The sequence below is a fragment of the Prionailurus viverrinus genome, chromosome B2 (genome assembly GCF_022837055.1).
Source record: "Prionailurus viverrinus isolate Anna chromosome B2, UM_Priviv_1.0, whole genome shotgun sequence".
Taxonomy (NCBI): Eukaryota; Metazoa; Chordata; class Mammalia; order Carnivora; family Felidae; genus Prionailurus; species Prionailurus viverrinus.
This window is the reverse complement of record NC_062565.1, coordinates 21,206,604-21,230,674: the sequence shown is the minus strand read 5'-3', so window position 1 is coordinate 21,230,674 and position 24,071 is coordinate 21,206,604. Positions and strand designations below refer to the sequence as shown.

The following is a 24,071-nucleotide window of genomic DNA, read 5'->3' as shown; positions in this document are numbered from 1 at the left end:
CTCCCTCCCTCCCTCTCTCCCTCTCTCCCTCTCTCCCTCCTCCTCCCTCTCTCCCTCCCTCCCTGTTTCCTTCTTTCTCTTCCTGTCTCTCTCTCTCCTTCCTCCCCTGTTCTCCCTTTCCTCTCCCAGGACTTTAAAACATCTTCAGATTATCCCCTACTCCGCCCGCCCCCCCCTTCAGCGTCTGGCTCTCCCTCTCCAGGGCAGAACATTTGATGTGATGAAAATACTTTGTGGAGATGAGGAGCCTGTGGGAGAGGCCTCAGCCATGCCAGCTGTTTCTTGAGAAATCGATGGCGCGCTTGTCTGTGCCCTTCGCCATGTAACATAGGCCCCATTCAGCAGAGACATTCTTCTGCGCGTATTTATGCCTCTGTGGGACTGTGGGGTGGGCGGCCCTTGGGGGGCCAGGGGGGCTGGGGAGGGGCGGGGGAGGAGGTCGGGGTGGAGACTTGGAGGTCAGTGTGGAAGAGTCCTGTGCTCTGAGTGCCTGGAAGTCATGAGACACTGCTTCTCCAAGCATCTGAAGTCCGCGGACGTAGGGGATGGGATAGCTTGTGGCCATAAATGCAGAGAGGCCGAGCTCTTTAAAGCTCAGTTCTGGCCTGATATAAGTTCTGCATGGTGTTTGTATCTAATCCCTCCGTAAACATACCATATATAGTCATGCTTGAGCTCACTATAACACACATCACTGGGGAACCTCTCCTAATGCACAGATCCTCCGGCGCTTAGAAGCAGGCTCAGGCTATTTCTGGTGTTGTCATGGCTTTTTTGAGTTTTTGGAGGGGGGAGGAGGAGGGGTGGGTTCCCCCCGCCCCCCCCCCCCCGCTGCCCCCCCCCCCTTCTTCGTACCATTTGAAACATGTTTCTGATCCGAGTGTGTCTGGCACTCTGAAAACTAAAGCAACTATATTGTCACGTGAGGAGAAACCGAATTCTCCTTGTACATCTGGTTTTGAACAAGAACCTTGCTTTTCTTAGTATCTTTAACACCATACACGTTTTCTGTTTTATGGTCGCCGTCTGTCTTCAACTGTTTGGTTTTGGAGCATCTTTTAACACTGAGAGGGGAGCTCTCCCCTGTGATATGTCCCTGGCAGCCAGTTGAGAAGGTGCTTTGTGAACTCCCTTTTCCTGTCCAGATCCTCCTTGAGCTGCCCTCGTGTGTTTACAGCACTTCACCTTCAGATTGCCATGATTGCCAGGGCAGGGCATGGCAGCCCTTTTCCCCTTGGCAGGGCTGGGTCCATGGAGCAGAGAGGACACAGGACTAAGAAAGAAACGTAGTTAACGTAGTTGGGTGTCCCCCCCCCCCCCACTCCCACCCTTGGAATACCTGTAGGATATAGCCCTTCTGTTTGTTGGAGTGAGTGGTGGGGGGCATTTGTGGCTCAGATAAGAGACCTCTTCCTTTTCCTCCTCTTATTTTCTTTTCCTTCCTTCCCCCCTCCCTCCAAAGGCTATTGCTTTTCTTCTCAGGCCCCGTGTATAGATAACCCTTGAAGAAAAGGTGTTTTGCAATGTTGGGATGTTTGGGTATTATTACACGTAAAAAGACAGGATGGGCACTTTCCTTTGCCTTGTTTTCTCTCATTGGCCTCATCACAGTGAATTATATCTGAGTGTGTGACAGTTAATTGTACCATCCTTCGCATTTCCTAAGCTGATAAGCCCCTTTCTGTCTGTCTCCATCAAGCCTCTTTGTTTGAGAAGCTCCTAATGCAGTAGAAGAATAAAGAGACAGTTTTCTTATTGACTGAAGTCTCTTAAGCACATTCATTATGCTCTTTATCATATCTTTTTTAGAACTTTATTCCTTTAACTTCTGTAATTGAATTGTTCCAAGTAGTACAAATGACCAGTAAATGAAAACTTCCTTAAAAAGATCAGTGAGTCCAGAAAAAAAAAAATGGTAATTTTTTGAAGGCTATGTGTATTTACTTCAAACTTTTAGCAGCACCTGGTAGATCATGTTCAGAGTAAGACACAGGTTCTGCCAGAGGACCAATTGCCGATATGGAAATAGCAATTGATTAATTAGCTGGTATTCAGTGGACTTAAAAGCAATATATCACTTATGTGGAGGTCACTTATTTGGCATTAAGTCCAGAATATTCAGCATGTGAGTGAGAGAGAATAAGCTGCGAGGGGGGGGTGTGTGTGTTGGAATGGGGTATGCAAAGCCATGCAGGTGTAGGAAGTCTTAGTACTAACACTCACTCCTACCCTTGAATCATGATGATCAGCTAGGCCTGCACTCTAACACCATTTATCCTTACTGCGCATGTGGTCCTGACCACTTGCCTACCATTTTTTCACGTGTTCAAGTCAACAACAAATTAGAGGCCAAAATTGGTGCCTCGGGGTGGAGACAAGCCATCAGAAGGAGCTGCATTGACAGCAAGAAAAGATGTCAGCAAATGAGCAGAAGAATTCAGACAGCATGGCTGGTGACCATTGGGGGAGACTGGGCAACGTGAACAGAGAGGAGTCCTCTGTGTTCTTTCTTACAGCTGCATTGCACGCCTATCCACAATGATCTCAATAAAAATTTCAGTTAGGAAAAACGCATGGCTGACTGAGGCCGTGCGGTCCCGGGGCAAAACTGAAATAGGGGGGGATATTACGCTAGTTTCCGAAGGCACCTTGTGTAATGGTTGTTCACTGTAATGATCCTGAGTCATCACCCCAAAAAGTTAGATTAATCATATGTTGATTCACCATGTTCTGCTTAAGGAGATGGGGAAGTTTGAAAGATACTTTGGAATGATTTACACCCAGGAGTTTTATATGGAAAATTAATTTCTGAATACTTCCCTCCACCAGCTCCCCTCAGTGATATGCAGCTGCTTTGTGAGTTAACATAAAATGTTAGAATAAACCTTCCAGTGTATTCATGTATATACCAAAATGGTATTTTTTTAGCCCAAATGTGCAAAAAAAAAAAAAAAAAAGATTCGTTAACAGATTCACATGGTGTCCAAATACCATTACCAGGTTGTTCATCTGTATTCCTAATGAGAATTGTTCTTTTTTGTATTTTTAGTGGAAATAATACACAAAATGTCATGGATTTTTAAAAGCTGGTGAGAGAAAAGACCCCCTCTATCTGGTGGGTACTAAAGAAGTCCTACATACCCTGGGTGGTGCACAGTTTGTAAAACAGGAGTTCCAATCACTTTTTGTTTGTTTTTATGGGTCTGCCTTTGTTTTTTTCATGATTCTTCCACAGTTCACGTCTGTGCTCGGGATTGATCATGTCACCTGGAATAGTGTCTGCATGGCTTTTTTTGGCCAGGAGGAACAATGCTAATTTGAAAAACAAAATGCTTTCTTACCAGCCATTATTCTGTTTTTTGGGTTATTTGTTAATTTTTTTCCTCTCCGCAGCTCCATTTTGTAGATGGAGACTACTGTGGCACTCCATGGTTGAACATCAAAATCTCTCTTGGTGTTGTTAAGTATTTTGGGACATTTTCATGGAAATCCCAGGATTGGAAAGCTCCCGGGGTAGCTAATACCTAGTAATGGTTCTGGAGCATTTTGATTTTTATCTGCATATGGCACATTGCTGGGCCTAAGTTTTAATAATCCTACTCATAAGTGCGTTTAAATTAGCTTCCAATGGTAGTAGATTTAAGTCTTTGGTGCCTTTAGATGTGCTGTAATGCAGTTAACCTGAGTAAGGTTGGTACAAACTTTTCTACTACTGAATCAAATAGGTTTCGTGAGTTTTGTTTTGTTTTGCTAAGAGAAATTATTCCCTTTGAAAACGTAATTAGTTTTGTAACCCGGTCTTCTGCGTATCCATGGAAACTATACCTCCGGATTGCCATGCTGAAGGTGGAAAGTATTCTCTTATGGGTAGACGTTTGTGACTCGTCCAGGGGAGGGAAATGAATGTAGTCGGGCTGCATTTAATAAGAATTAATTCTCTGGATGTTGGACGCTCACAGCAGATGGAAAAGTAATAAAAACCATTACTTCCCAGGAAGCAAGGAGCAGGTCTTTGTGCTGACTTCTTGGGGTGGGGACAGCACAGGAGGGGTGTGGCACAGGGTAAAGGGCTTGTGTGTTACTCGGTGTGCTGAGCTGCGCAGCGCCCCGTGGCTCCCTGCACGGCTGGCTCGGTTGGAGATGATGTACTCACCGCATCCCCTGAGTGGGCGGGCCTCCAGGACAACCATTGAGAGGTGGAGATGGTGGAACTGGAAGTGCCTGGGAGGGAGACATCCAGGCGTAGATTTGAACAGCTGCTGGCTGCCTGGATATCAGCCTCCATGAATCACAGGCTCCGAGAACTCCTCTGTGGGGCTGGAGGCCGACCATGAAGAAGGAAGGGGGAAGCTCTCTGCTGATACTCTCGATGCCCCCAGAGCACTTGCAGGGCATGACAGAAATTTGGGCAGTTACTAGCGTCTCGATCCATAACGTTCGTTGTTTGTTTAAAAGCTTTTCCGCCTTCACCTAATCCTCGTCTTGTATTTGAAGTAAATGCCGTGGGTCTGCTTTAAAGGCTGACTAAAATGGATTTTATTGGACGTTGGGTTATTTTTAAGGGGCCCCGGGGACCAGGGTGAGACCCAGAGAGAAGAATTTGATCAATTGATTTAAGGTGGTTGGAGGATTGAAATGTTACTTGATTGCTGGTCTTATCCAAGATTTTGAGATTTCAAGGAAAAGTGGACAATGCCTGCTTTTATCTGAGGGATTTCAGCAGTCATATGATCAGCAAACCAGCCCCCAGGAGCAGCCAGCTGCAGTCTTGGTGCCGGGAGTTGGTGCAGAGGGGGAGCTTGAGGGTGCACAGGATGTGCTGATTTTGGAGTCATTTAGCCAGGATGGTTTGGGGCATGGCCTAGGTGTGCATAAAAGTTGCACATCACAGGGATGTGCATTTGTATGGTCTCAGATTTATTGGGGTGCCAGTCAGAGAGGCAGCAGCAGTGAGAACAAAAGGGAACGGCATTCCTGGTGAGCACACGACCCGCAGTTCCCTGTGTGTGGGAGAAGGCGGCCACCAGGCTGGGGCAGGCAGCAGGATAGAGCCAACCATCTTGTTAAGCAAATAAATTCCTAACACCGGGATGATGTGTAGAAGTCTGCAACCACAGACCTCTCTGGGCAGAAGTAAATGGAAAGGGGCTTTCAGCTATATGAAGCATAGTGTTTATAGACCCCCAGGAATTAACTTAGAGCTTTGACCCTCTCAATTTGAACATGACTATGGAAGAAATAAACTGCGCAAGTTAGACTACAAAAATCACATGGGATCGCTTTTACATGGCTTTCATTTGCTAAACGTGGATGTTCCCAGTATGTTTCTCTTGCAGATGTGCACACAATAACTCTGATTTGAGGACATGTTAGGAGCATTATAAAATCAACTTGCGAAATAATAAGGGGTTTCCAGGGGTCTTACGGGAGAGTACTAGCAAGATGTGAGGCTGAGTTCCTTTAGCTCTGTGATTATTAATAAACCCACCTATTATTGAACTGCACATTACTCCTGTTCTCTCTGGTTTCCCGACAGTGTCTGTCCTCTGGTGTTAGCTCCTTAATGAAAAGTGAGGAAGTAACCCTGTTGTAGGGTATATGTGAGACTTCAGTGGTTTCTCTCATCTTTTTTTTTTTTTTTTTAAGTTTATTTATTTTGAGAGAGGGCACACAGTCGAGTGGGGAGGGGAAGAGAGAGAGAGAGAGAGAGAGAGAGAGAGAGAGAATGAATCCCAAAGAGGCTCCACACTGTCCTCGTGGAACACACCTGAGGCTTGAACTCACGAACCGTGAGATCATGACCTGAGCTGAAATCAAGAGTTGGGCACTTCAACGACCGAGCCACCCAGGCACCTGGGTTTCTCTAAAATCTTAAAGGTAGTGTGTCATATGATTTTTCTTTTAAATAAAGAAGTTTAAGTGTTCAGGTTTGCATTTTTGTTAATGACTTTTTCATATCTCCTGAAAGAAATGAAAAAAAAAAATCCATTCACCCAAAACCCCAACAGTCTGCTAAATAGCTGTATAACAGAGAAATGCAGCTTTGAGCATTGGGGCCTTTTTATTATTTTCGACTCTGATTTTACAGTCGAGTTCTAATATGTGACCAAATGTATTACATGAGTGTTTACCCCCCTTTTTTTTTTCTTCCTCATTTTGGCCACATGGGAGTACCTAAAGAGATGGAATGTGCCACACCCCGAGAATGAGGCACTCTAGGGGCCTAGGAACTTGAGAAGGCCTGAAGCAGCAGGGTCTGTTCATCTCGAGCTTGGCCTTGCCTGTGCTAAGTGGGGAGCAGAGAGCCAGTGAGCTCCTTCAGCATGAGTTCTAAAATGTGTGTGTGTGCCCAGAGGGGCTCTCCTGCCCTCTGCAGAAGGAGTGAGGGAGAATTCTGGCCAGGAGACCCTCTACCTTGTTTTGTTTTGTTTAGTAATCTCTACATCTACCGTGGGGCTCGAACTCAGGATCCTGAGCTCAAGAGTCACGTGCTCTTCAGACTGAGCCAGCCGGTCCCCCCACCTTTGAGATCAGTTGTAGATCCCTGACGTTGTCCTCACAGAGGGCCCTCCAGAGAAGTGCTGTTCGGTTCTTTAAACCCGGAAGGGCTTACGTGATTGTATGCTCTCTCCCCAGTTGTTTTTGTGCATTTCATAAATGTCGTACCTTGGAGTTCTAGATTATGCTTTGTTTTGGCTGTGTGTGTGTATGTGTGTGTATGTGTGTGTCTGGGTAGGGGCTGGCGTTTTTAGGAGACGAGAATTTTTATTATGATTCATTCCACATCATCTGGAATATTAGTATATTGTGGAAAGCTCATTCCCTGCATGTTAAATTGCACATTTTCCTAGGTTGACTAGAAATTATGATTTTTTTTTTTAAGGAGTCGTTTTGTGGTTACATGGTGATGCTTTTACCTTAAAGAGATCACCTTCTTTCATTTGGCCAGAATACATTATCAGTTCACACATGATTTAATGAATAAAATTGAATCCCTTTCCTTCTGGCCTGCTTTTGGGAATCAAGGGATTCCAGGAGTGTGAGTGTGCACATATTTGTTTCCTAGGACTCTTGATCTGAATCCTTCAGTGTATTTACTGTTCACATTTTCAGTACTTCTTAGCATATTTAGCTTTCTAAGTTGTTGGCAACTGTTACATAATCCTGTTGCGATGAAAAGTTTTTAAATTTGGTGAGGAAGAGCTCCCAAATGGGAGGTTAAAAAAACAAAACAAAACCAAATTCCTCTATTTTAATGAACAGAAGTGAATTGAGAGTAGGGTAGAAATCCCAGCTAACTGATTTTAGTATAAAATACTTCACATCTGTGTGTGATAGGTTGTACTTAATAAGACTGACTACTGATATAGAGGTTCTTTTCACAGTGAGTTGTCTTAGGTTAGGCTGAGCTATGCTGAAGTATGAAACCAACTTTAAAACCTCTGTGGCTCAACCCATGAAATGTCATTTCTTGTTCCTGTGAAACTAGCGCGGGACCAGCAGCCCTGTCTTGTGGCTCCCTTCCAGGCAGTGGCCCAGGGATCCAGGCCGCTCTCATCTCCTAGCTGTCCTGCCATTGCACATGCTTCCAGGCAGCCCCAGGAAGGAGAGAGCGAGCAGATCACACGCCAGTGTGAAAAAGCTTCAGACTGGAAGTGATGCGCGGGCCCTTGGCTCACAGCCTATTGGCCAGAACTTGTCATGTGATCTACCACCTGCTATGCAAAGTTGTAAGGGTACCAGGCAACGCAGAGGAACACATTGCTGTTCTCTGAACAGGACACCTCTTTGCCACAGGCATCTTTGGCACTGTCCTTTCTTATTTCTCCTTAAAGCGTACTGTGCACAGAAAGAAACTAGAGAAGGCTTAGGCCTCAAAGGTGGAACGTAAGAAGTGAACTGTGCCACCAAGCTATGGCTCTGCAGTTGTGATCCCCAGGCCAGCAGCATCAGCATCACCTGGGAACTTGTTAGAAATGCAGGTGCTCAGGCCTCACCCCAGACCTCTGCTCCAGTAAGCTCTCTAGGTTCGTGCTCAAGTTTGAGAACCATTGCCTTGGATGAATGGAATGTCTTGTAGCACCAGTTGAACTGATAATTAGTGAATGAACTCTGAAGTGCCAATATGCACTTGCTAGTGTTTTTGTGCATTAAACGTATGCTCAGGTGTGAGCCCATGTAGGATAATAATAGCAAGCACTTAGTTTGTTAGACTCTAAACCTCACCGTGTTAAAGCACTTAACATATTGAACTCAGACGTTTCTCACAACGACCCTGTGAAGTAGGTATTATCATCGTCTCCATCTTACAGATGAGGAAACTGAGGCAGAGAAGAGTTCTATAACCGTAACCGTCCAAGGGCACTGCCATAAGGTCAAGCCACTCACCACAGCTGGCAAGCAGAAGAGGCGGGATTCAAACCCAAGAAGTGTGGCTCACAAGTCTGCTCCTTCACTGCTGTGCAGTTCTGCTGGCTGGTCTCCGGGTGGTAACCCCCCGGGCCCTGCAGTGGTTCTTCTCTTTTTCTTGGAGACTGGCTGTCAGAATGAGCAGGAAGTGCGGTGTGTCGGTGGCGGTTCACATTAGGGGCGAAGCCCCCCCCCCCCCCCCCCAGCAGCGTCAGTCGTTGGTGGTTTATGTGTGTGGCGGGCTGCGGACAGTGTGGGCCCAGTCCTGGAGATGCATGGCTGGGCAACAGTCGCCCAGTCATTTAACACTGAACAATAATAGAATGGGGTTGCTAGGGCTGGCACCCAGGTGTTGCTGGGAAGCATTTTCTCAGAGCGAGGTGGTCCAGTGGCACTGGAACATGTTTCTCCAGCTAACCCGTGTGCAAGCTTCAGGCGCGCGAGAGGCCCTTTTCAGGTCATTTTCTGTCATCCTCTGCCCTCCCAGATGCTCCTCTGAGGCCTCATTCCAGGAGGTGGTCTGAAGATAGTTTCTGTTCAGTTTTTATGATCAAGACTTAAGTTGTAATAGACACGATGTGGTTTTGCTTCCAAGAAAATTGGTGAAAGGTTTCTCCTTCTTCCCATTGGGGAAAATCAGGAAGAGTGAGGTGCGATCTAACCTTTCGAATTTTGAACTGATAGCAAAGGATTTCCAAATGACATTGAGAACTGCTTTTTAAGCAGTTCTGTTTCCTGGCATCCTTTAAAACTTGTCAATGATTAACTGCATTCACTGTCTTCCAGGTGGGTCTGTTATTTGTTGTTGTTTACGTGTACTTTGCTGGCCCCTGCACTTCCTTGCCTTCTTTGTCTCCCAGGCTCAGCAGGCTAGAACTGAGCCGGCTCTGGTAGCTCTGCCCCGGGCCGGTACCAGCTTCGACTCTAGGTAGAGGATAAAGATAGCATCACCCCTTTCGGTTTTCGTGTTGGCCAGGAACAGCTGCTACGCTTTGTATAGCTCTGAACCTAACATTTCATTGCAGAATTGCTGAAATTTTTAGTTTTCTGCAAGCCAGGGCTTAACCACGGGGTCTTTCACATTCAGACTTCAGAGTCTAGAATTTTCCTTTGAGAAACAGTTGCTTGCCTAGGAGTGTGGCGATGTAAGGGAACAGAGATGGGGGGGGAACTGTTTTGCATACATTGCTTTACAGATGCCGTTCCTTCTTTTCCTCTCCCTCACTTCAGATGGTTTAATTTGCTTAGGTGCTCTAACAGAGGTGTAGATAATTGAAGTAAATCTTGAGTCAGATCTAAACAAAAGAAGAAAGAACTGACCTAAAAAGAGCAACTGAACTCACGCTAATTGAATCACAGGGCCCTGTGCGCAGATTCGCCCAGACCAGCTTACCCTGAGGGGAAGGATGGGGGGGACCCTGTGCTGGCGGAGGGCTGCGTGCCCCTTAAGAACCAACTCCTGCGAGTCCCCCGTGCAGATTTCCCGGCTGCATTCCGTACTGAGGCGCATCTGGGTTAGAAGTTCAGCTGTTGGGGGGGGGGGGGGGAACTACCATGAAAGCCATTTTGGGTTGGGCGTTTAGAAACGTTCAGAAAACGTTTCTGCCCCCTCAGAGACCAGGAGCCCTTGGTATTTGTAGATAGAATCCACTTGTTTACTGTTTCGGAGAACAGCTACATGTATGATTTGGGTATCTGTTGGATGAAACCTGACAGGCTTGCCTCAAATCTCTGTAATAAAAGATGCCACCATTTGAAATGACACGGTGTTCCTCCTTCTCCTTTGCCAGCTGTCTAGAGTGGGAAACAGGATGCCATCCTCCCCTGAGCGCCTTCTTATTCCAGAGCACGTCCAGATCATGATCACGTGGTTGTAAATACCTAAGCTGAGAGCCATCCCTCTCCTCTCTTCAGCGCCATTGTCCCTGGCTGTCCCTGGCCACTGGGGCCGCAGGGGAGGCCTTTACTTATCTATCTCTGCCTCTGTGCTCCCTCCCACCAGGTCCCTAGGGCCTTTGGGGCCCTGTGCTCCTTAAACCATCAATTCCCCTTTTCTCTTCCTCCTACTCACAGCATATCACCCCCTGTCTGTTTTCTTGAGATTACTAATCAGTAAAATATTTGAGTGCCTACTGTGTGTTCAAGATTAAGATCATCCAACTTCCTTGAGCACCCTGTCAAATGGTTCTTTTCTGTACTCTCTCATCTTCCCAGACTCAGAAGGTTTATGCACCTTCCTTGCTAATGCTTTCACACTTATTTGGACACTACACTCTGCCCCTTCCTACCAGTCCTTTTTCCTATCTCTGTGGCTTAACCAGGGTGTTCCCAGGGGTTCCCTGGACCCTCTTTACTCTGACTCCCAGCTCAGTGAGTTCTGGCCTCGCCTCTCTCTGGCCAGCGAATCGCATGTGTGCTCAGAAGCTCTGACCCATAGACTAATCCCATAGTACGCAGACTTCCCCTTCTGATTCCTGTCATTTCTTCACTTTCCAGGTGTCTATAAAAGAGCTTAGCTCTACTGCCTGCTTGGAAACCTTCTTCCCAGTCCCCATTCTAGGACGGTAGGAAATCTAGCCTGTGGCAGGAGCCCCTTACTCTCTAGCTCCCTCCGTTCCATTGTACATCCAGCCTGCCTCTCTCTTTGTTCCCGTTTCCAGTCAGACCTCCCTCCCCTGCAGTCCCATTCCATGTTTGAACAAGTTCTCTGAAAACTGACATCATCTTCTCTGCCTACACTGAGCCCGTGGCCCCACCGCCCCAGCTTCCCGCAGCTTGCCCCCCACGCACCCTCTGTCAGCAGGACCTGCTTCCTGGGCTTTTCAGGGTCCCTTCTGTGTATGGGCTCCTTTCAGTCTCTCTTGCACCCCTCCTCCCCCTCCACTTACACCTGCCAGTGTTCTCTCCCTGGACTTCACATTAGTATCGCAAGGACAACACTTCATTCTCTTAACTTCTCATCATCTTTTTTCTTCTTCTTTCACCCAGGTGGTGAGCTTCTAGAACCCCCCCCACACACACACACACCCCAAGTCTAGTGGCAGAGCCATAGTTACCAGCTGAGGTGACCGACAAATGCATTTTTTATCATCACGAAGTATTTGAGGGCCGCAGGTGGGGTATTGTTTCCTCCAAATCATTGGAAGGGTGACTGCAGCTCCCATTTGTTAATTTTTTCAGACAGGTTTTTTTGTTTTGTTTTGTTTTTGTTTGTTCGTGTTGCTTTGTTTTAACCTCTAACCAACTTAAAGGCCAGAAAAAAATTGGTTTTACCTTCAAAGGCTACATGAGGAAACAAGGAGCAAACCAGTCCCCCTGCCCTATACCTTTAATCAGTCGCTTTTCCCACTCCCCTGGCTGTGACTCTTGAATTTTATAGTTGATATAATCCTCCCGTTTATAGCCAATTTATTTTATTTATGCATTGCAATTTAAGGAAGGACTATTTGGTGCATAGAGGGCCTTGGTTTTAATTCTTGGCTTCTATTTAAAAGGCTCACTCATGCCATTACCTTTTGTTAATTGCAAAACAAACATCCTCCCAAGACCACCCTCTATTCTGGGACCCCTTTGAGAGTCCCAGGAATTGCTAGTGTTTGGGCCACATTTACACCTCTACGTGGATCTTACAGAAAACCTCCTCGGTGCCTTTGATGGCCTAGAGGTGGTGGTAATATGCACTCAAAAATCTGTTTTAACCTAATGGTCAGCATCAGGAAACTAACTTGGTTTTAGCAGCTATTCCTGGAATTACTGGGGGAACAAAACAAAACCATGTAAATGCAGTGACATAAATGGAGATCATGATCTCTCCCCCAACCCCCTTTCTGTAGCATGAATTCTGTTCTAACATTGGAACTGTTTACAGTAGGCATTGGAAAATCATTTTGGGGGATTGATTTCACTAACTTTTATTAAGTCACTGCCATGTGTTGGATCCTGTCGGAAGTCAATTATGTGATTGATCTCATCTTCACAAGAAAAAGGAACATTTGAAAATCTGATCAAATTTATGGACTATTACCCAAGAAATTTTACATACAGTTTCAACGGTATGAATCTTCTACTTGCCTGTAGAATGGGGCTTATCAACCTGAGCATATCACTCCTTGATCAGCGCATCCTTTCTTAGAGTGCGCTAAAACAGATGCTCACTGTGTGCCAGGTACTGGGCTATAACTAAAGATCTCTAAATTGAGGGAGGGAGGCAGGAGAATGGTCTCATATCTTAAGAAGGAATGCAGTCCAATTGTTTTCTTTTTCGTATATTAAAAAATTTTTTTGATATATAAATTTTTTAAATATTCATTTTTGAAAGAGAGAGAGAGGGAGAGCAAGCAGGGGAGGGGCAGAGAGAGGGAGACACAGAAACCAAAGCAGGCTCCAGGCTCTGAGTTGTCAGCACAGAGCCTGATGCACGGGGCTTGAACTCCCAACCTGTGAGGTCATGACCTGAGCCGAAGTCAGATGCTTAACCAGCTGAGCCACCCAGGTGCCCCTGAAAAAAAAAAAAAAAAATTCTAAAAATCAAGTTTGCAGTGATATTATGCTTTCATTTTTTAAAAAAAATCAGCATATTCCCGTGACATATATCTCATTTCACATTGCATCTTCCAGACTTTGTCCATTAATACATTATCAAAACGTAGAATGCTTAAGTGTACTATCTTGCTTTTTAAACTTGATCTGATTTTGTAACCATTTTCACATGTTTGCACACATTGACCTTCATGTTTGAGGTGGAACCAAGTCTGAGCAGGTTTGGGGTAGATGGGGCAGGTTGGTGATGACTCACCTAGAAGAAGTCAGTCTGGCTTAGGAGATGTCCCTCTGTTGTTGCTTTCGTGGGTGATTTCCCTTTATACATTGACACTGATAAATACGGGGAAGAATAAAGGCTCATAGCAAAGTTTATTACTTCTGGGATCAGCTCACTCCCCTGTCATGCCTGCAGGTAAAACCATACCAGATCATCTTTATTCCTGCTTTTAGGGCTTAAAAACTTCAGGAAGCAAACAATCTAGTAACCCAAGATTACTGGAGGGAAAAGAAAAGAAAAAAAAAAAAAACTACCATAAACCTATGCTGTCCGGTACAACAGCTGGTAGCCACATGTGGCTATTTAAATTTAAATTAAACTTAAATAAAAATTTTAAATGTAGTTCCTTAGTTACATTAGTCTCCATTCAAGTGGTCAGTGGCCACGTGTGGTTAGCAGTTGCCATATTGGGTAGCACAGATAGAGGTCATTTTCATCGTTGGAGAACTTTCAATTGGACATCACTGCTCCAGACCCTATCAATTCAATAAAATGCTTTCCCCAGTATCTAACATGCTAGTTTTATATGATAGGCTCTTTGAAAGACAGAGGAGGATGGCTTTTGTTTTTCTCTTGTTTTACATGTGGTACAGTTTTGTGTAGACTTGTAATCTGTGAGTTAAGGCTCTCCAAGCACTTCCCCCAACATCAGCAGCTTATGTCAGTGTTCGTTAGCAGGGTCAATTTGACAATGAATACTTCTATTTACATGGCTACACATGTTATGTATTCCGTTCAAACACGAATGTTTCATCTTCCCGTGCCTGGCAGCCCCCTGCCCTCCTTTCCCACCTCCTCCAGAACCTTCTTTTTTCCCCATCTGCTCCCTTTCTGGCCACGGACGTTTTAGATTTTCTTTCGAGCAGAACTTTTCTCTTCATCCTGCTTACTAGCCAGTCCCTTCCTGCTGCATTCTCTTTATTCTCTCCCGAACTGGGAATTTTTTCTGCATCTCTGTTGCCAGCGTAGGAAGCCCAACCTCTCCCTCACCCACAGCCTCACAACAATGTCAGTCCCTTGGTGACGTCTTCCTGGATCCCTGTGCTCCTCCCCTCTGTCTCTTAGACTGTATTGCAGTGGATTCCTAACTGGGTTATGTGCCTCTCATCGTCCCTTTCCTAAAATGCTGCCAAGAAGTTTTAAAAATATCGATCTGATTATTTCATCTCAGGATTTTTTTTTTTTTAAAAGGAAGGGGAATAGACCGTTAGTGGGTTTCCATAGTCATGAGATGAAGTTCATCCCCCTCGGATGGAACCTTGACACCAGCATAGTCTTGCCACTGCATCTTTGCCCTCTGCCCTACTCCACTCTCCCTCTTCCAGCAACGCACTGGTATAGTGTGATGGCTCCCAAGGGTTTTATTTTCAGGGGCTAGAAAGCCAAGGCAAAACTTTTGCAGGTAGACACAAGGGATTGTCTTTTCTGTCTCCCTCTCTCTCTTTCTCTCTCTTGCCAAGTAAGGGTGTTAATAACCAGTCTCAACCATCTACTGTCTTTATCATCTCATTTTAAAATTGAGGCACCTGACCCTAAGAAAAGAATGAATTCAGTACTGTGAGTATCTTAGTAAGTCGTGTGGTTTTCTTTATTTGCTCCAGCATGGGTGAAAATGTAGGCGTGTATGGGCCAGTGTTTTCATGACACCGTGTACCATCCAGACATACCTCTTGAGTCTCCACGCATTTCCTTCTAACTGCTATGCCCTGTCTTCTGAAAGCCAGATCTTTCCTTTAAGCTCAGGTTTGCTTCTGCCCTACTGCCCTCACGCTTGATGACCTACCTCTCGGGAGGCTTGCAGCCCTAAAGTGTTTGGCTCACGATTCATTTTCCCTTGGATTTGAACTTATCTCCATGTGTCTTGTCTATCTCTGCAGCCCGAATGTGAGCCTTTGAGGCCTGGGGCTCTGTCTTAGAGTTCCTGGTGGTTCTCAAATCTAGAACATTAGCAGACTAATGTCTGAGAATGACCACCATCTTCTTTCAGGTTTTCACATTGATACGAAATCTTGCCCTACATCTAGGGCACAAAAACAGTATAGAACATCTTCAACAAGTTAACTCCTTGCAGAGAGAATTCACCTTTTCTGTGTACTGTCCTTAACTTTGACTTGAGTACACTGAAAACTGCGAGAATGGGGCCTGGAAGTCAAACCCCAGGAAAATGAGGATACGCTTTTTTTTTTTTTTTAACGTTTCTTTATTTTTGAGAGAGAAAGAGCATGCACGCAAGTGGGGGAGGGGCAGAGAGAGAGAGGGAGACACAGAATCTGAAGCAGGCTCCAGGCTCTGAACTGTCAGCACAGAGCCCGATACGCGGCTCTAACCCACGAATCACAAGATCATGACCTGAGCCGAAGTCGGATGCTTAACCGACTAAGCCACCCAGGTGCCCTGAGACCGATTTTTTAAAAATGAAACCTGTCTGGTAGCTGAAGCCATCGAAATGACAAGTACAGAGACACTGTGATCGTTCTGAGCCTGGCAACTTTGAATGGATTACTGTGTCCCTTTGTTTTCTCTTTCTCCAAACTGGAAAAAAAAAAAAAACAAAAAAACATTTGCCTAATGTGAATAATAGCATTTGACTATAAATTTGGGTTGTACAGGACACATGACTCACACCAGGAGCATGGTACTTTAAAGATCTTCATGTAAGATAGAACTGGAATTACTTTGCATATCTGTCTTCCAGACTGGATTCCCTTTAGAAGAATCTCAGCTGGTAGGGTTAAAATAAAAAAAAAGTTATCACAATTAGTAGTTTCTTGTGGGTGAAGCCTTAAAAGGATTATTCTTGCCTTGGCCAATGCATAACATTAGGGGTTAATTCCAAGTAATCAAAAGACAGTGAGGTTTTTTCCCTACATCTCTGTCTTTCCTGCAAACAGCAGTTTTACTATAGTCAGGTAGCAAACTGTTGTATAATCTGTTAGTCCTTTTCTCTCCCTGCCATCCACCCCCACCCCCACCCCCACCCCCACCCCCACTCCCCAGCCCTTAGGAAAACTCTGTTTCCAGATTGGGAACATGCCAGGATGTCACTGGCCTCTAATAGAGTTTATGGAAAAGCGTCAGATACAATTCCAAATCTGTTAAGTAACCGGGGCCACTCTCTTGAGGTATATTTTGACTTCTGCATTCTAGTTGTGGGGCCGGCAGAGTATAAAATTGGGTTTGTGTGAACATGTGTGTGCCTGGGTGTAGTGGACTACATTTTCTTTCCAGAATCATAATGAAGCATCTTAAAGGGCTCTGAGAACGTTTCCTCGGGCATATTCAGTGAGCACGGTAGATGCCGTTGTTTCGCAAGTTTTTGCTTTTCTTTGTCTGTACCGGTCGTTCTGACTTCATGGCTGGGAGGAAATTGAGGACGTTGAAGAGTGCCTGCTCTTTGGCTTGTGGTGCCGAACCGGTTAGCTAGCTCCTGTTCTCAGATGGGCCAACAACAGGGCCAAGCCCCACAGTGGTGGGAGAGGGGACACGCAGAATGCAACCTCCTGGATTTTGCATGGGGACAGCGTGGCTGATCTGGTCTGCACACTCTTGTGTGTTGTCTGGGCCTTGTAAAGGGAGATCCTAAAAATACCGGCCCCATCTTAGAGTGATGGCATAGAAATTTGTGTTGCGAATTTAATGTACAGCCTGGCTTCTGTCACTCATTTGCCACCGTAACTCTCCATGGCCTTGCTTACTGTCAGTCGCACCACCGTGTTCCCCACTCCTCCCCCAGGCCTCTTACCTCGGAGATTGTGAGGGGCTAAGGGGTACTTAGGCAAGGAAGTTTTTCTTTGTCTTTTCTTTTCTTTTGTTTTTTTTAGTTGACTTTGTAAAGATTTTCTCTATACTCCAGGAACTCTGGTGGGCTGTTTTGAACATCTGATCTTATCATCCTCTGAACCCATTAACCTCACATATGCTGGTGTGAGGCCAAGAGAATGAACTCCTGGTCTTGAATGGCAGGGAGGCAGTGTCCTCTGTACTCTGGTGGGTGAACTCCTTCTGGTTCCCGTAAGTGGCAAACGGCCCCACAACTGCCTTGATCTGCTATGAAATGGGACTTTGCTGCCATTACCAATCCTGGATGTTCACAGGGATGTTCATAGTGTTCAGCAGCAGGTGAAAGTCCTTTTGAGCCCGGACCTAGGCATCCCAGCAGAGTTGAGTCGCATACAGAGTTAAGCTTGGAAGGACATCAGAGGTCATGGCCTGCCTTCTACACACGAAGGATCCAGTGTATTCCAGGCTTATGCAAGGAAGCACATGACATACAGATTGCTCTGGGTTCCAGTGGCTCAAGAATGGTATTAAATGCCACTGCATTATTATGATAATGACAGTGTTAACTCAGAGTTTAACTTGAGCTACCCTTAGTAACTTCTGGGGCTTCCGTACTTTGATGAAGTCAGCTCATATTTGCTGCCGACAAAAGGCAACTACATACGTGAGCCTGGAAAGTGAGTCCTCTTTCTTGGAAGCATCAAGCCGCTCCCACACGGAGGGACAGGGAGTCCTGGTACATTGGACTTGGAGGCTTTTAAAGTTGGAGCTGAAATGGATGCCGGGTAGGTGTTGCTCAGGCATTGTTCCAAGGTTCTGGAGGCCAGTAATACTTTAAACAAGTCAAACAGCCCCTCGAAGGGAGCTGCAGGAAATCCAGTCCTTGGCCTCATGTTGTTGCATGGTCAGCGGGAGATAAAAGGACGGACTGTTGGAGGCGAGGCCCCTCCTATCACTGGATGGCAAACTGTTAAGGGAAGATAAAAGGAAAAGAGTAGGGATGTTCTTTTTGAACAACGAGAGGGTGCCTTTATCACAGGCATTCAAGTAAAATGAAGGGGGTGAGCGAGAGAGCGTCAGCTTTATGATTGCAAGCGGGCTGAAGAACTCTGTTTGAGAAGCAGGACGTGGTTTCACAGCATCCTAAAACCATTTTGTGTCAGAGTATTAGTGGAGGCCAGTGTTTTTTCAACTGATATCCCCATTTGCCTGGGGACATTTGTATTACATACTGCTTAAGTTAAATGGGCCTGAGCCGGGCCCTCTAAACTTTGTGCTCCAGAAGTTTTCCCTGCAGGGGTGTCTGACCCCTGGAGACCCAGTGGAAGCATCAGGCCGTCCTTGGGCCGAGCAGAAGAGCCCCACATGGCTGTGTGTTCCCTGTGCCGCTGGCGAGGTGCACAGGCCAGCGCCGTTTGCTTTCTCAGTGACGTGTCTCCTCTTAGGCTCACTTCTGGTGCCGGCCCAATGCTCACTCAACTGGTGATCTCCCCTTTGAGATCGTCCTTTCTGTTCTTTGTCACTTAGGAAGGAAGTCTAGGGGCTTGCAAAAGGTTCTTAAGGGTCAGGGTGGGGCTTTTAGTGTGAACCCACACTGAGGAGCCTGGGCCTGGCCAGTGCCCTGTGGGTGCTCAGTCACACAGAGACGAACCGCGTGCTTTGGGCAACTCTATCCTTGTTTCGGACCCTGCTGGGCTGTTGAGAGCCGGGCCCTTTGTGTTGGTGCCACAGCAGCGCAATTAGACACCCTCCGGAGTCCAGGAGTGCAGTTGTCGGGAACTAATCACCCTCCTGGCGGGTCAGGGCAGAAACAGCCAGGAGGGCCCGTATGCCTCAGACTTCCTCCAGGACTGTGCTAATCTCCCTTCCTTCCGAGGTGCCTCTCTGTTGGTTGGCTCCTTAGTGCTGGGGCTGGGGGACCGGCCCCACGTGGCACCTTCCTCCCCAGTGCCTCATCCTGCCCTGGAAATAAGATTTTGGTTTGGGCTCAGTGGACTTTAAGAAAAACCATGTGCTTGCTAATGTTTTTGATTGGTCAACTTGTGATAAACACTTATCAGCCTCTTATATCTCAGAGTATTTGTTTTTCTTCATAATTTCTTAGAGGCAAAACAGAGGGAGAAAGGTCACCCATTAGAGGGCATAGAGGGCAGGCCCACAGAGCTCCTGGTAGTTTGGGCACGGTTGCTTCACCCAGCAGTCATTCTCAGCTGACGGTTTGTAATGTCTGATCACCCACTGTGAAATTTTGACCACAGCTGACCACTTTTCCAATGGGCAAGGGAAGAAGTGATCTCCTCCCTCTGCCTTCTCTGAGCCGTTAGGGTGGGTAGAAGCAGTTCGAACAACACTTTCTGTCTCCCATGAACTAATTTGGGTTTTATAAGGGGTGTCATCTTGAAATGGCCCTAAATCCTGGGAATTTGAAGCCCCGGTCCCTGATTAATCACCTGCCCTAGGAATCCTTAGCTTTCATCAAGCCCCTCAGCAGGGGAAAAGTGGAGAATCCTGTTCCTGAAGCCCCTTTCCCCAAGCATGTCAGAAAGGCCAGCCCTACGACCTCATGGCCTGTTTAAGAGTTGCAGGATATTGCCTAAAACCCTTCTGCAAACGGCCGCTGAACTTTACTCCAGCCTCTCCTCCTCCGAGCTGTAATGTGACTGAAGGCAGCCAGACCCACTTCAGAGGAGAGTCTGGGAGTGACTGGGTGTCGGCTGCAGGACACTCAGGTTCCACAGCTGGGAGGGAAGAGGTGCTCGAGAAGGAAGAGCCAGCCCATCCCGGCGGGAGCCCACAGCGCCAGCCTGCTTGATTAAGCAAATGCGAAGTTCCCAGGGATTTGTGTCAGCCGCAGACTGAAGCTGGAGGGGTTTTATTTCCTGCTCTCCGTGTGACGTTGGCAGTGGCTGCTCTACCCCTCGCTGCTAACGGGATTGCGTTTGTGATGAATTATATCTCCTTGTTCAACATGGGGACTGGAATGGAAATTTTTCAAGATCCTCCAACTGACCCCTGCCCTCCAAGCATTGGTGGTGCAGGAGGTGAGGCCCACGGATGAATCTAGGAGTTGGGGAGACTTGGCCCAGGGGCTAAATGAACTGGAATGTGAGGAGGTAAAGGGCATAACATAGATAGCTGGCATTGACGGGCGCTGCACTGCCTGTTAAGTGTCTTAGTAGATACTCCTTTGACTGATCCTGGTTTTGTGAGAGCAGTATTACTAGCTTCATTTTCCAGATGCGGGCTGAGGCTCAGAGACTTAAAGTCTCTCCATTGGTGGCAAGCTGAGCTTCCAGTCCAAGACATCTTGCGCTCTTGATGCTCTGCTATTGTAATGTATTCTCCTCGTTCCTGCTTCTGGATCTTACAGGATTAGGGAGAAGGGACGGCCCTCTTCGAGGTACAGAATCTGAAAGTCAAAAGGAGGATCTAAATAATTTGGTCTCTCACCCTCTGCAAAACTGAGCTGTGGTGACTCCGCCTCTGCTTGAATACTTCCAGGGACAGCAAGCTCATGACTACATTTCTTGGGGCCTCATTCCATCCGTGAGCAGCTCTGGTTGTTCAGGGCTCTGGTAAAAGGATTGTGGGGTCCCAGACCTGCTTCCTGGTGCCTCCCACCCAGATGTTGTTCCTGCCGTGGTGAACACATGAGAGGAGTGTGCCCCCTTTTCCAGAATATCTCTGGTTCCTTCAGCCATTTCTTGGTTTCCCCCTGACTTGGTTTCCCAGTCCTATAGCTTGCTAATTGCCCTTCTCTGAATGGTTTTTCTATGATCATCTTTGGTGCAGAGGAAGGTACCAGAGAATTTTGGAGTCCGACAACCCCAGGCTAGAATCCTGGCCCTGCCCGTCTAGGAGCTGCTTAATAGCCAGCCAGATAACCTCATCATTGCCTTGTAAGGTTTGGGGAAGGATTAAATATACGTGAAGTACCTCACACACTTTCCAGCCCAGAGTTTATGTCACAAATAGTTAATGCCCCCTAGTTATTGGGGAAGGAGGTACTCTGAAAGACGTGTAATTGGATCTACACCAGACTTCTGATTTAAATCCTGTTTGCTCTTATGGCAGTATTCTTCTTTCTTTAAATTACTCAGCCAAGGTGTGATGTGGAGGCCTCTCCCCACCCTTTCCTGATAAGCCAGCAGAGCAGATCTTAGGGTGGGGAGGGTGGGGGCTTCTAAATTCAGTTTCCTGCAGGGTGGGGGGAGACATCTTCTGCCTTAGCCCAGAAAAGCCTGCCCTGCCCTGGGGGTAGGTGCCGGTATCCAGTGGGTCATCTGACCCCCTGCCCGGCTGGAGTGCTCCCTCAGTCAGGGCCTCCTGGCAGCCCGCCTCTTCTCTTCACCTGCTTCCTCAGGCAGAGTAGGGAGTCCTACACGGTTCTGCTAAGTTGGGCAAGATGGTGATGAAATACCAGATCCTGGTGGCCAGTTTAGGAGAAAAGACTAGCTCACCTGGAGAGAGAGACAGGGCCACGCTCGGTGGGCCACCGAGCCACCCTCCTCCCCCCCAAAAGGCCAGGGATCTGGGTAACAAATGGCTGCCATGTGGCAGCTGTGACGGCTTCGCGAGTCTGGCAGTAGTTAGATCCTGTCAGTAAGACGCGCTCCCGGGAGAAGAGCTGCAAGGAGTGGAGTCAGCTTCTTCACAGGCTAATTTACTGACAGAAAAGCTTATAAGCCGGACTTTGCCCCATTTCCCCCCTCTGAACAAGCCAGCTGCACTGTGGAGAGAGAGGTACGGGAAGAAGAGTGGGGTACCACGGATGGTTTTATCTAGCACATACCAGAAAACCTCCCCATCTTCCCAGCAGTTTGTATTTAAATAGTAAATTTGATCTGACTCACGTAGTTAAGTTTGGTAAGCAAGAACCCTGTCTTCCAAGTCAACACTTGCCTCCCTGCTGAAATTGTATGTAATGTAACAATCAAAATGTCCAAGTGATTTTTAGTTTTAAAAGAGAAACTGCTTCCAGCATGGAACCCATCACTCTCCCCGAAGCCGAAGCCGCTCCTTCCCCACACGCTTTACTGAATATTTAAAATGTTCCTGTACCTGAGGACAGTATTCCTTGTGAAAAGTCAGCAGCTTGTGGCATTGCCAGTATCCACGGGGGCACCTGAAACCTGATCAGTAAAGGGCAGCCGCTCTAGGCTGCAGGAATGATCTCTTGGATTTTTCCTTCCCCTTCCGAGGGGAAGAGACATTAAGAGACAGACTGCAGGAGACCATGAGCTAGTTCTGAGGCTGTTATGGTTCTTTAGGATTGCCTTCCCTCAGAGTTCTCCTCCCCGACTGTTCCTTCTCTCCTGCCCCTTGTGTCCCTTGCTGCCACGAGCAGCAGAGAAATTGTGGGGGGAGGGTGCCGTGAGGGGGTCCGGGACCACCAGAAATCCCGGCTGCAGGTTCAACTGCAGAACTGGAGAACATCCTCCAGTACCCTTTCTGTGAGTGACAGCTTGGCCAGTGCTTTCTGGAGAGATGACTTCGAGGGCCCAGAGCTTCACAGAGGCCAGGCTGAGTGGTTTTGCTTCCCGCACACTGTAGGCCAGCCCTGCCCTGTCTGAAGTTCACATCTGACGTGTCCCTGTTCCTGAACAGCTAAAATAGGCCCTGCATATTTAATCCCTCCCACACATATACTTTCCTTCCTTCCTTTTTCTTTCCTTCGTTCGTTCGTTCATTATTTCGTTCGTTCATTCATTCATTCATTCATTCATTCATTCATTCATAGTGGTGAATACAGCTGAAGTTAAAACTGAGATCTGTCTCCAGTGCTTTGATTTTTGCTCTGGGGCTATGCTAAAACAGTGGCTTCTCCCAAATCTTCACAGAAAGAAAGTTTCCCAGGGAGATCCTTCGTTTTATGTCCCCCACTCTTCCAGAATTCTACGTAAAGTTGAATGCTAGTTTTCAAGTCTGCATCCGAACCCCCCGAGAGCTAACATACAGGTTACAGGATCCATCCCTGGAGGTATTTCTGACATAGTTGTTTTGGCGTGGGGCCCAAGCACCTGTGTTTCTTTCTTCCTTTTGGTCTTATTGCAGTATCCTTGACACACAGCACGGGTAAGTTTAAGGTGCACAGTGTAATGACCTGATTTTGCGTATATTGAGAATCTGCATTTCTAGCAAAGGTCCGGGATGCCGTTGCATGAGGACTACACTTTGGGGTGGCCGGTGCTGGAGGTTTAGTGGTAGTTAACTTCTCACTGACTGGATGAGGCCAAGATTTCCTTCACGTGGTATTCACTTCATTTTTGATCTGTGCGGTTCTGCTCCCTCTCCCAACCGTCTGTGTTCCTCTTCTCTGGCCCCCTCCCTGCCCTGCTACTTCCCCGCCACAGACACCTTGTTAGAACCCCAGCACCTGAAAGTGTAGACTTCCCCGTCAGAATTCCTCTCGCTCCAGGCCTGCATTCCATTTGCACGGAAGCAGGAGTGACCCAGAGGATACAGATTGCCTCTGAGCTCACATCCCTGGATCAGTTGGATCCAGCCACTTGGACAGACTGGGCTATTTGGGATTTCAGGCAGAGGCTGGTGGCTTCCTTCCAGTTTCCTTCTCCTTCTAGAACACAAGGGTGTAGAATGTGGAGGTCCCCCCACCCCCATCCCTTTGCACAGCAAGGGCAGTGGTGAGTGCTTGCAGACACTTACCCCATGTGGTGAACTTTTCAATCAGAGGTGGAAGTCCAGTCGTGTGTCCTCAGAGAGTGGAAGGCAGAGGTGAAGGTGTAAGGTGAGAGCTCCTTGCCCTCCCTAGAAACAGGTAAAAGTGGGAGGCCAGGTGCTGAGCCATCTGGAAGGGCAGAAATGCCCCAGAATATGATTGGGACAAGTCAGAGAATGTGTATCTATTCTCTCAAGCCCTGTGCCAGGAATTGCAAATTTTGTCTAAAAGAAGCTTAGTGGAGTTTAGAAACTAGATTTGCCTTGCTCTGCAGCATGATCTTAGGGGCAAGTTGCTTAACCCTCTACACCTTAGTGTGCTCATCTGTACAGTGGAACCAGTACTCCTCTGTGTTGCTGGGAGGATTAAATGAGATACTACTGC

General features: G+C 47.0%; 1 protein-coding gene across 7 annotated transcripts in view; it reads left to right on the top strand.

The window, feature by feature from the left end:
• The window catches only part of RREB1 (ras responsive element binding protein 1), a 183,883-nt gene that overhangs the window by 83,688 nt on the left and 76,124 nt on the right, over positions 1–24,071 (top strand). The window contains exon 1 of one of the 7 annotated variants that reach the window (XM_047858103.1): positions 19,746–20,121. The exons of the other annotated variants lie outside the window; for them this stretch is intronic. The gene's annotated coding sequence lies outside the window, so the exon portion shown is untranslated. Of the gene's footprint in view, positions 1–19,745; positions 20,122–24,071 lie in introns of those variants that run through there. 7 annotated transcript variants of the gene reach the window in all.